We start from the raw sequence: 12,615 nt of genomic DNA, 5'->3' as shown, positions 1-12,615 counted from the left end.
TACACTTTGCACCAAATAGAAATTGCAGTATTAAAGCATATTCCCCAGATTTAATTTTTTTTAAAAAAGATTGAAGCAACCTTGTTACATTTCATAGACATTATTTAATCCTGAATTTGGGAGGAATGTTCCCTTTTTAGCATCTCCAACTGTGTCACTCAGGGAGGGTCTAAAAGTTATCTGTTAACCCTGAATCTACCAAGTATCCTCTTGCTTTTCTAATAAGAACTCCACATTGTTGACTCAGTTATTAGTGAGCTGGTACCCCCTGTCAAGAAAGGGTAAATTATATCCCTGTATGTGAAGCCTTCCAAACATGATACAGACAGTTTTTTCTTAATTAAAAAAATATTAACTGCAGTATAAAAGGAACTACAGCCAGTAGTTTAGATATGGAGTAGAGTATGCAGTAACCACTTGTCCTCACCCAACATAATTGTTTTGTCAAGGCTGGCTCTGAAAACCAATTTGTTCTTCAGTCATCTTCTTAGAAAACTCTAATGGTAGAGAACACAAGATTTTTTTTTTCTATTTTATCAATTTTCCAGTGGCATGAAATATGAGATTCAGGAATCCTGCCCTGGTCATATCAGTGTCAATGTGGTGGATGACAGAACTCAGGATGATTATTTCTGATGATGAGTTCCTTCTCCTCCTTCTGACTATCTGATACATCGCTTTAATCATATCTCTCCTCTGCCTAAGATGATGACCAAACTCATCATCCTGACATCTGAGAACTTTCATAATCTGGTCCTAGCCTACCTGATTCCTTCTGACTTCTCAGACTTTCCTAATATGTGTTCTCTCCTCTAGTCAATTGAGGTACCCAGCTGTCATCCAGATGCACCATTTATGTATGTCTTCGCCTCACTGCATGGCCCAGGCAATTCTCTGAACTGGGTGTGTGCTGTTGTGCCGTGGAGAGGCTATGGGGCCAAAAGGCATGCAAACATGTTCCAAATTCAGCTCTTTTTCCAAAAGGCTGTGCGACCTTAAGCACTTAATTTAATCACTCTGAACCTCAGCTTCCTTTGCTGTAAAATGAGGGTATTAGACTTTATGGTGCCATCCTCAGCAAAGTCTTACTTTATTGCATCATTTTAAAATATGTTTTTTTCCAACACACATGCTTACATGTGCTCAAATACACACATGCACATGAGAAAATTCTTTTTCATCCTTCCATAATTGGTATATAATATTACTTTATTTATTTGCTTATTATTTTTTCAACCTCCCTGCAGTTTGAATATGAACTCCATGAGGATATAAAGTTTCATCTGCTTTGTCCATTACTATCTCCCCAGTACTTACAACAGTGCCTGGAACAAAATAAATGTTCGGCATATGCTAAAAAAAAATGAATGAACAAATGATTTCAATGTCTATTTTGTTCTCTAATATTCTATGATTCAAATACACACAGAAAAATAAATTGTAGGTTGTATTACAAAGCTTAAATACAATTTCTTGCTCCTTGGCCTGTACACCGTAACATTCTGGATATATATATATTTTTAAATTACGTTTTCTGCTCTATTTCTTTGTTTGCTAGTTCATATGACTGCATAATAATCTTAGTCTGTTCATTTCTGTTGTCTTGCCTCCCTAAGATTTCCAATATGCAGGGTTAACTTAATTTTGGCATAAATAAGAACATAAATTGTTTTTCAAAGCCATCTTATTTCTCATCTAAAATTTAAAATTATATTAATATTATCCTGAATAAATGCACATAATTAAATGATTTTCAAAAAATATTTTTACAGTTCAGTAGAGAGTTGACACAGTTCAAAAATTAAGCCATGTTCTATTCTTAAAGTCTTAATATTTTTGTGAGTTAGATTTAAAATGGATAAATATATTTAAAACACCCATCATAGTAATTTGCACACACAAGTATTAAAAGACAAGTCGTCTTTCCATGATTGTTTATTGGTATGTCCATAACACAATTATGTTTCTTGTGACATGGTTTAAAGATACTTACACTAAGCGTATACTCCAGATGTTTCTTTCTGAAAAGCAACTCTTCATAGGAAGCTCACAGAGCAAAATTTCAAAATCAAAGAAGAAAACAGTTTTTACACAGATCATTTTAACTAAAGGAAGTTCTTAGGTATTTAATTCGTTTTGAAAAATTTTGTTTTAGTCTAGTAGCTGAAGTCTTAAGTAGTTGTTTCATATAAATTATTTTAATTAAGAACAACATTTGCTGTAAGTTTAACAAGATGCATTTACCCAGGCGACCTCAAGTCTTAGACCAGGCTTATCTAAATGAGAGCATCTGTATATGATGATCTTAATATTCTCTGATGTAATGATGTGAGAGAATGTGTGTGGAAGAACAGGCAAAAAGTAGAAAGGGTGCAATATTTTAACATTGGAGGAAATATTAAAATTATTTAAGACAGTTTGGGATTACAAAGAAAATAACAGATTATAGTAAGTATTTTACAATGGAGAATATTTTTTGGAATCAGATAACGATTCATTGTTAATTAAGGGCCCCCTGGATGATGATGGTTCTTATTATTATTTGAGACAGGGTCTTGCTCAGTCACCCAGGCTGGAATGCAGCGGCATGGTCATGGCTCACTGCAACCTCTGCCTCCCAGGCTCAAGCAACCCTCCTGCTTCAGCCTCCTGAGTAGCTGGGACTACAGATGCGTGCCACCATGTCTGGCTAATTTTTGTATTTTTTGTGGAGACGGTTTCCCCATGTTGCCCAGGCTGGGCTTGAACTCCTGAGTTCAGGTGATCTGCCCACCTCAGCCTCCCAAAGTGCTGGGATTACAGATGTAAGCCACTGTGCCTGACCATGGAGATACTTATTTTTAATAGGTAGATTTCTCTCACTCTGAAAGTATTTAAAATTCAGTAGCTTTATTACTATTATTTCGATAATTTGAATGCGTTATTTTAAGTTGAGGATTTTAAAAAATCCTATTTCTTTGACCATTTTAGAAAAGATGCCATATTTCATCAGTCATTATTTATTTTTTACCAAGGCACGTACCTTCTTAATATTGATGTTGGGAAAAATTTTTGCGAAAAAGAAACAAACATGAATGTGACTGATTTAGCTAAATGCCATCCTGAGTTGTTATCTTTTCTAAACTTAAACCTGTGTTTAGCACTCGAGACAGACATTGAATCATTGTGTAACTTTACCTAGGTTCATACCCCCTTATCTTCTTCATTGGTCACATTATGGTTACAATAATTAAATTAGATAATTTTTAAAATAAAAAGAATAAAAATGTTTAAATTTTACTTTATATTTGGCTATGAAGATTGATATTTTGAGAAAGTAAATCCTTATTTAGAAACATAGTTTTTAACCCTCTTTCTTATTCTAACTCTCATTGTCACGGCAATCTACAGAAGAGTTTTGTAACCATTTATTCTTGGGATAAAAATGAGTACTTATATTTTCCCCAAATTGGAGTATAAAGGTACAAATAAAATTATCTGTATTGCTGCTGATCCTAAGTATTCTTTCCATTGCCAGCAGCCAAAATTTTATTGGTCCTTTTGACCTTGAAAACCTCATCCTCTGAATGCCCACGAAAAACTGACGAAAAGTGCTTTGAATAGAATGTCTTCACTATGTATAATAGAAGCTATGGTCAGAATGATTTGGTTTCATATAAACAGTAGCTTTCAACAAGTCTGCCATCTGCATGTAATCTACCCTATAATATAATATTATTTCAATGGTCCTTCAAATAAGCTGAATTCTTTTCTGTTATATGCAGTACCTCAATTTAAAGGCAGACATCTCCATGTTTTTAAGATGAACTTTGTAATTACTGGATATCCTAACTGATTATCATATTACAAGTTGGACTAATGGCACATTTTGAAATTATTCTTAGTTGTGTCTATTTGGTTTTGTCTTTCTTTAGGCTGTCTACCTTAAATAGTAGTTAGGATTGTTAAATCTTTAAATTCAATCATAATGTGCATTCATTCATTATTAATTGAGGGCCTAAGATATGTCAGGCATTCATGTATTCATATTGATTATCTTATTAAAAAGAATATTTTAGCTTAGAAATAAGTGGAGAAACTTGAATATTATAAAAATGCATTAATACAACCATTTGTGCTAAGAATTTGTTATAATCTGTGTAACTTGTATTAAACTATAGGAGTCACATACCAATATTGGCTTATTCTTGCTCAGCTCTTCAGGATTAAAACATTGTGCAATGTGGTTTATTTGAGTCTTATTCTATGGTTTATAGTAGAAATACACTTTTGGTAGCAATACCTTTATTCTTTCCATACCTGCTTAAAGCATCATGGCTTAATCTACTATGTACAAATTAATGACTTCCAAATCTTCCTCACTGGGCATCTCCTTTTCTTCCAAATTTCAGTCCCATATTTATAATTCCGTGTTGTCAGTCTCTGCATGACTATTACCGAAACATCTCATATTCAACCAGTCCAATATTGAACTGAATTTTATTCATCGTAAAATCTGATCTTCTTTATAAGGGTGATAAAAAGCTTGGATTGTGAATTCAGAATTAGGATAATGCATATAAAAGCTTAACAAAATGCCCAACACATTCTAAGTACATGATATATACTAGATACTATCATCATCATTATTGCCTCCTTAATTATGCCACTATACAACAACTGTTCATCCAGATGCTGAATTCATCTTTCATATTTTACTCACTTCATCTCCATTTATATCTAAACAGTTATTAAGTTCCATTAAGCTTATTTCCAAAATGTTAAACGTATTACCATTCTTTATCTTCTCTATCTTTAATTACAATTAAGAATAATAATTAGGGCTGGGCGTGGTGGCTCATGCCCATAATCCCAGCACTTTGGGCAGGTGAGGCGGCAGATCACGAGGTCAGGACTTCGAGACCAGCCTGGGATTGTGAAACCCCATCTCTACTAAAATACAAAAACTAGCTGGGCATGGTGGCGTGTGCTGTAGTCTCGCTATTCTGGAGGCTGGGCAGAAGAATCGCTTGAACCCGGGAGGCGGAGGTTGCAGTGAGCTGAGATTGCACCACTGCTCTCCAGCCTGGGTGACAGTGAGATTCTGTATAAAAAATAATAATAACAATAATAATTAGGCAAATACATGTTATTATATGTGCATGCGCCTCTCCTGCATATCATAAGCTGCTCCATAACAAAGGCTATATCTGAACACTTTTATTGCCACAATGATATTTACCAGATGTAAATGTGAGAATTGGTCGGGATTTGAAGCTCTCAGCTCAAAAACTGGTTGAAAGTTAGTCTTACCTTATTTATTTCCGTGGATACAATGATGAGAAAAAAAAAAAAAGACACAGGCTTGACCACATGAAACTTACATTAAGACAAACTTTAAAAATATTTTTCTTAATAACAATGGCAAAAAAATGAAGACCCCCAATCAGGGGAGTGACAGTATAAGATTTGTAATTAAAAGTAGTGGTCCTAAATTTGATTACAGTAGCTGAGGTAAAAACAGACAAAATAAAGATGAATAATAGAGATGAAATCAATAGGACATGAAAAAGGAGTTGGGCGCTGATGGTGCACAGGAAGAGATGAGCAGATAAAGTGGATTCCTAGGTTCCTGGCTTATAAAACTCGCTGGTGATGTCCTTCTTTGAGGCTAACCAGGTTTAGGAAGGAGATAAATTAATACTTAAATCCATACATATGAGAAATATCAAGACAATTGCCAAAACATACCATCTCACTTATGAAGGTTTTATGCTTTTTGGAAAATTCAATAGCAATTTTCCTCAAGTGGGAAAAAAGTTTTCAATTTCAACACAAATAATTGGAAACTGATAACATTGTATAAAACCATGAAAATTAAAACTTATTTCACTTTGTCATGGGCAACATTTGTACATGAGCATGAAAACATTATAATATATACCTTGACATTGATTACCCCACTAACAATATATAAAATATAACTCACCATTTTATTTAATGTGATTATAAATCTATAGGGAAATTACAATATCCTTAGAGAAAGAATTTCTAGTTCATTGGTTTGCCTAATAGAAGAATAATATGGTGAGGCAAAGTTAGAAAAAGTAGAAATTCATTAACATTGGCAATAAGAAACGCTAAAAGATGGAAAGCAAAATTAGCATAGATACTTTATGCCAAACTGCTTTATTTTGAAGAACTGTATGAATAAGTTTTAGATAGCAAAGTGTGTATGAACATTGTGTGGTCATTTCTACATTGTCCTTTATCCGTAATCAAATTATACTTAAGTTGTAGAAATTAACCAATTTTTTTCCGTTTCATTTCCACTGACTAGCAACATTTGGCTCTTGCTTACAATCAGCTTATACTCTGTATTTACAAGACACCTAAAAATGTAGTCAATACAAATCAATCTGGCTACTAATTTTTTCTTATACAAAAATCTATGTAACTATTTACCCAGTCTGCATTTGTTTGTTTTATTTTGGTGTGTGGATCTATTTTCCCTGGTTAACACTTAGAGCATGGTGCTAATGAGTCCAAAGACAACAATGGCCTCAAAAAACCAGTGTTTTCTGATAGAGTTCTCTCTCTCTTCTGCACATATAGTATTTTACCTTTTATCTTTATAATTATGACCCTACTTCTTTTAGTCTGAGTTGCATCAAAACTTTCTGAAATTGACTACGACATAAGGAAAAATACATGAAGCATTGTTATTTATATATATAAATTCATTTAAATAAATTTTATGAGTTCCAAAATGAAAGCTATTTAAAATTGAAACCATTGTCTATTTTAAGTTTCCTAATGCTATTTTTGTTTTTCATAATTATCCAAAGTTTCTCAGGACAAAGAAGCCATTGTTTTTAGTAATGTCTGCCTGTTCATTAAGTATCGTTTCATATTACATTAGTCACTTGGATATCAGATTTGATTTTACGGTTTGTTTCCCATTCTCTTTAGTTCAATAATCATTGGCCATAGTAAAGAATATTCAGCCAAAATTTAAAAATAAGCAGTTCTAGTTTCCATTAATTTGTGTGTGCTTTGTACAACTTCACTTATTGTTACTTTCAGCACCATTGTGGAGTATGTAGGGCAATACCAATAGCTTAAGTAAGTGAAGAAATTTAGAATGAACAAAGTTTTGACAAGTCCAAGAACACTAATAGCATCAGTATTATGTTATAAACAATGCATATAAAATAAAATATATCAAAACAGCTCTGCATTCAAAAGAAAACATCATAGGTAAGATAAAAGTCCCCTGGTATGGCAAGAGTTTCACATTCCTAATTAACTATATCTGACGTTCAAGTAACACAGGGTAAGATTTAGTTAGTGATAGATAACTAAAGAAAAAATATCTAATTATTTATGGGAAAGTAACATATTTTCCTAAATGATATATTTATAGGTAATGGGGCAGTTAGAATTTATAACAACATTATTTTTATCTGAAGAAAAAAATAAATTGATGTAAGAATATTAAGCCAAGCAGAATTGGTTACATGAAAGACAACCAGAGATTTTTTTTCCCAGAACCTCCAGATCAAACATGATACATGTGCTGACCTACTCTGCGGACATTATTTTGCAATACCAGTTAGGAGGCACTTGTAGCATTTTCTTTGCTAAACCACTACACTTAAAACAGGAACATTTTAAACTGTGTCCCTAATTAATTATATCCCTAGAAGATTTCTTCTTTTCTCATTTTAGTAGCGTGATAAAGTCAAACCAAAGCATCAGGAGATTTCAGTGTTTTTATATCCTAAAGTAGATCAACTGGGATTAAATAGTTATTCAAAAGAATACTTAAAGACTATATTACAATAACTTTCATGAAAGGACTGTTTCCGCAACTCATGCAAAATAGTAGCATTACTGCTGATGTTTTATATCATTTTTTTAATAGAGTGAACTTAATCTACTAAAAGGTAATAACTTGTTTATTCTCTCACCTACTTCTGAAGTCACAGCTGAACATCTGTAGCACCTGTGACTAGTATTTACTTTTATTTAGAAGTTTTGTTTTTGCTGTTAAGATGGAGTTGACGTCTTTCTAAGTGGTCTCCAATGGTATGGAGTAAATGCCTGCTCTTGCCGTCATTTTCATTGTAAACGAATCTTGATAATGTCAGGTTCCCGTCACAATCTATCAGTGTCACTCAATAAGCAGTGGTGTGACTGTTAGTCCCTTTGCGATTTGCCTCCTTTATCAGGGTCAGCTTGTGGGAAAATCTTAACAAATAGTTACATGTCACCTAGGTATAAATGATGGTAATACAGTAGTCAAATATACTTTTACTATTTTAATGCATGTAATTTAAAAGGCATTTGTATTTTACAGATCACTTTAGTTTTGTGTTTGATTCTTTTATGTGTGTTCTACGTAAAATGCATAGAAATACTGTGGACTTCTCTTTGGGAACCTGTTTCTCGTTGGATATATTTAGGAATGAAATGAACAAATTCATGAATATGTATAATTATTTGGACTAAGACTATAATTGGTGCTGTGCGTACACACACTCAAAATTGTTATTGTGTTTTTAGTAGAGAAACTAAGAATATCTTTCTCCAAAACATTTTTCATTCCCTTTCCTACCTAAAAATTGTGCTTCCCTTTATTTCTCTTTATTCTTTCCCTTTATTTCAGTTTATTTACAAGAACCAGTTACTAAAATTTGATTTATAATATAGCCATATTTGTTGTTCATTTTCTTGTGTGTGTTTATGTAACAGGATATTAAATACAATTTTTTCTGTGGTCTCCAACAACGACAAAAGCTGTCAGGTACCCCTCACTTTAAAGAAAGTAAAAAACAATTGGTACTTATTAACAGCAACTGAATCAGCATTGCTGTCTTAACTATCACTCCAGACTCCATGAACAACCACCTTCTTCCATTATAAGAATGGACCACACTCATTTATGAACATTCATTTATAAGATGGGATTTGAAGAGATCATTCTAGTGAAAGGACAGCAACTGACAGGTATGGCTTTGGTTTAGTAATTCCTCTTTGAGTATGCTTCCTCACTGAGAAGGTCAAGGGAGGAAAATTCCAAGAGAATTACTCAAGGATTGCGGATGTTTCCACCTCATTTGGTAGCTGGATTTCTGCTTAATGTGAACTGCTGATTGGGAGCAGGGGTTGGAGGTGGTGGTAAAGAACTGAGGAGAAGGGAGCAGGCTGGAGAAAGTGGGCATCAGAACAAGAGGACTTACACCAGCAGGAGGGCCTTATTATCAAGAGGCAATGGGAGTTTAAGGAGCTTAGACGATCATGAAGCTGGAGGAGATTCTACTATGAGGGATTTGTGCAGTTGGAAGTTCCTCAGTAAGGATTCCCTTGAAGGATCAGACATTACCACCATGGAAATGTTTAGATTTAGGCCTTTACAACTTGGAAGATGTCAATGGCCTAAAGGAGTAGCCACAGAAGTTGCAGTGCAGGGGAAATTTAAGCAGGAACCATTTAAGCAAGAGACGTTTATCTTATTACCCAGAAGAAGGAGAGGAGGAAGACAGGATGGTTGAAAAGCTGAGCTAGCTTCTGTCCTCCAGATACCTAGACTCTAGAAATGGCTAATGCTAGTGGGGATGGGGAAGCAGAGATGACAGTTAACTAGAGTGGATTTATTATATTCAAAATCTGCTCAAGGCTCTTAAGGGACAGAATAGGGAAACTTGACAAAGCTTTTTTGAAGGCAGTAATTAGAGGAAAATGAAAACCATTTTATATTTGTAACCCATCATTTCTGACTATTCAATAATCTGGTACCTTTAGAGTAGGGATGGCTTTCACAATTTAGGGATATATTTCTGCATTTAAAACCTGGTCCATCTTAAAAGATGTATCATAAAATGCAATAAAAATATCAAGTGAGGGTAAGCCAAGGAAAATAGTCTGAGCCCATGAAGACTAAGATATTACATCAAACTTATTTTTCAGAAGCTTTGTTTTAATGTTGGAATGGGGAGGGACTAAGCGGAGAGAGGACCTTCCACACCTAGTCCTTACATATTTGAATTTCAGTTACACTAAATCTTGAAATAACCTTGCTTGTCCCATCTTTTACACAAAAGAAAATCTAAACACACACAGTCACTCTTTATATATAAATTCCATATATTTAAATATGTAGTTATTAGTATATTCTTAATAGCAGTAAGTCAGTTTTTTCTGTTTCTATCTTCCCCTGCCAAATGTTAGAAATTTCTTATATATTGAATCTGCTGCTGTTTCTTGCAGTCTTAATAGTAAATATGAATTTTAAAGGTATTTATGTGTGTATATATGTTTGTGTGTAAGCATAGTGTATATATACTGGTTTATATCGTGCTATATATTGGCTTAAAATAAAATTGTGAAAATATGCACTTCATAACTATGGGCATGTCTTGTTCTGAGGTGGCCTATTTTCAATTCTTATTTATTCATGCTAATAGAGGAAAAGGATGTTATAAATAATGCAAAAATCACTTATATATTAACCAAGTCAATATATAACTGACTTGGTTATATATTGTATATTTTTCATCAGACTTAGTTTCTTAATTGTTTGCTCTATTTGTTACCCAAATGAACTAACATCATGAGTATTTAACAAATGATGATTGGCGGAGATGGCTAGAAGCATTCTATGTAGTGAGAAAATCTAATATCGTATTAGAAACTTACTAGGGAAAATTCACATATGAATGCTTGATATTTACCTGTGCACAAGGGACTGATATCTGTGACGCAAAAACAGATGTGAAAATGGGTAGTGTTTTATCTGTAGTCTGTTTTCAGAGTGATTTAATCAGAATTTTAAGATAATATTTTACACCTTAAGAATGTGAAAAATAGAGTTATTGTGCATCTCTACTGATATGAGTGAAATTTAAATATATTTGCAGAAATAACTGTTTCCCATTTATTTATTTATCCTGGCAATAAGGACTTCAATAAAAAAGGAAATTAGTTTAAGTGAACAGAAAAACAAAAGTAGATTATAGCTGTAAATGGAACTCAAACTGAATCCAAAATAATGAATGTATATTTTTCCACTCCATATTTTAGTTAATTATCATCAAATATGCAATCTACTATGAAAATGTAATCATTACATTTGTTGAAGATTTTAAATGAGGTATAAAATATAGAGAAAATTACTTATTATTTCTAAATTTCCAGTGCAATTTCTATATTAAAATAATATTTATTCCAAAGCGTGATTTCTATATCCCAATAGTCAGTTTTAATCAATGCTGAATCATAACATTTGACCAAATCAAATCCCACAGATTTTGTGAATTAAGCCTATAATAAAAAAATTGCATGTACTTTGATAAAGGCAATGTAAAGAGTAGATGTTTAAAATGTGTTATAATAATAATCTCTTGATATCATACATTTGAAAAATTCATCTATTTATAGTTCTTGCATGTTTGACTAGTACCTAGGGATAAGTGTCAAAAAAGTTATGAGAACAGAAATAAGGGGTATAAATTTGTGAATATGAAAAGAACTTTTATATCACAGTGTAGGAGCAAGCTGGAGAAATTTCTTTTATGTGAGTCATTTCTGTATGAAGCTATAAACTTTTTTTTAAACCAAAAGCTGTCATGGTTTCTTGTAAAATAATAAAGATAATAAAGATATCCATTTTAATTGATTCTTTTCATTGTTTAATAAAATTGCTTTGTTTGATTGCTGAAGAATTTGAATTGAGTTTTCATTACCCACTTCTGAACAATTTACTCTAAGATCCAGACAGTATTGAGCTAATGAGTTTGAATTTATATTGAACCTTAACTGTCTTCATGAAGTAAATGGAAAAAAATCATGGCAGTAACTAAGTATTCTTCATTAAAAACTATGTCGTAGAGATTTTACAATGAGGCTTTTAGCGGAGCTAAAGCATTAAATTGGAGTTTTACCAACTTTGCTGTTTCTATGCATATTATATGAAAATATGGTTTCTTTTTTTAAGAAATAAAAAAGTCATGAGCTGATAGGGATATTACAGAAATTTCCTCTAAGTGGATAGTTTGTATTTTCAACAGATTCAGCTAAGGAATAAATTAATGTTAATTTAATTTGGGAGCACATCTAAATTGAAATGATTTATAAACACCTTCCAAGGAGTATTCTAATAAGGTATTTCATGATCTTTTTAAATCTAAGGCATTGCCACCAATATTGAAATGCAAGCCCTCAGTTGAGTGGCATTGACATGGAGACATAATGTATGTTTCTCTTTATTTGAAAACAAGTGATGTATTTATTCACACACACATGCATGCATATTTAATTTTTGCTTTGGCATTATATTCTATAAAGTGATCTTTTGTGTTCTCTGTACAATGTCTAACCAAGCTGGATGTTTAATGGCTCCATTTTTTGGATTTGCTGTGTAATGAAGTTAGGCACTTTATCTGATGGCTAGGATGTCATTTACTACAAGGATAACTTTGCATTCTATAAATGTTAGTGTGTTTCAGTTCCAAGGAGTAATTAATTATCTGGTTAATATAATAGAAACCATTTCATATTAAGCTGGATAGCCAAACAGTATTAGACTCCACCATTAGGTTAAATGTTGCAGAAATATATATTTTTTTAAATTTT

At 32.8% G+C, this 12,615-nt stretch overlaps 1 protein-coding gene across 4 annotated transcripts in view; it reads left to right on the top strand.

Moving 5' to 3' along the window:
* DACH1 (dachshund family transcription factor 1) overlaps positions 1 to 12,615 on the top strand; it is a 424,843-nt gene that overhangs the window by 279,109 nt on the left and 133,119 nt on the right. The gene's annotated exons all lie outside the window — the stretch shown is intronic.

The sequence above is a fragment of the Pongo abelii genome, chromosome 14, assembly GCF_028885655.2.
Source record: "Pongo abelii isolate AG06213 chromosome 14, NHGRI_mPonAbe1-v2.0_pri, whole genome shotgun sequence".
In the NCBI taxonomy this organism is placed as follows: Eukaryota; Metazoa; Chordata; class Mammalia; order Primates; family Hominidae; genus Pongo; species Pongo abelii.
Note: the sequence above shows the minus strand (reverse complement) of the source record. Positions and strands in the feature narration are given on the sequence as shown.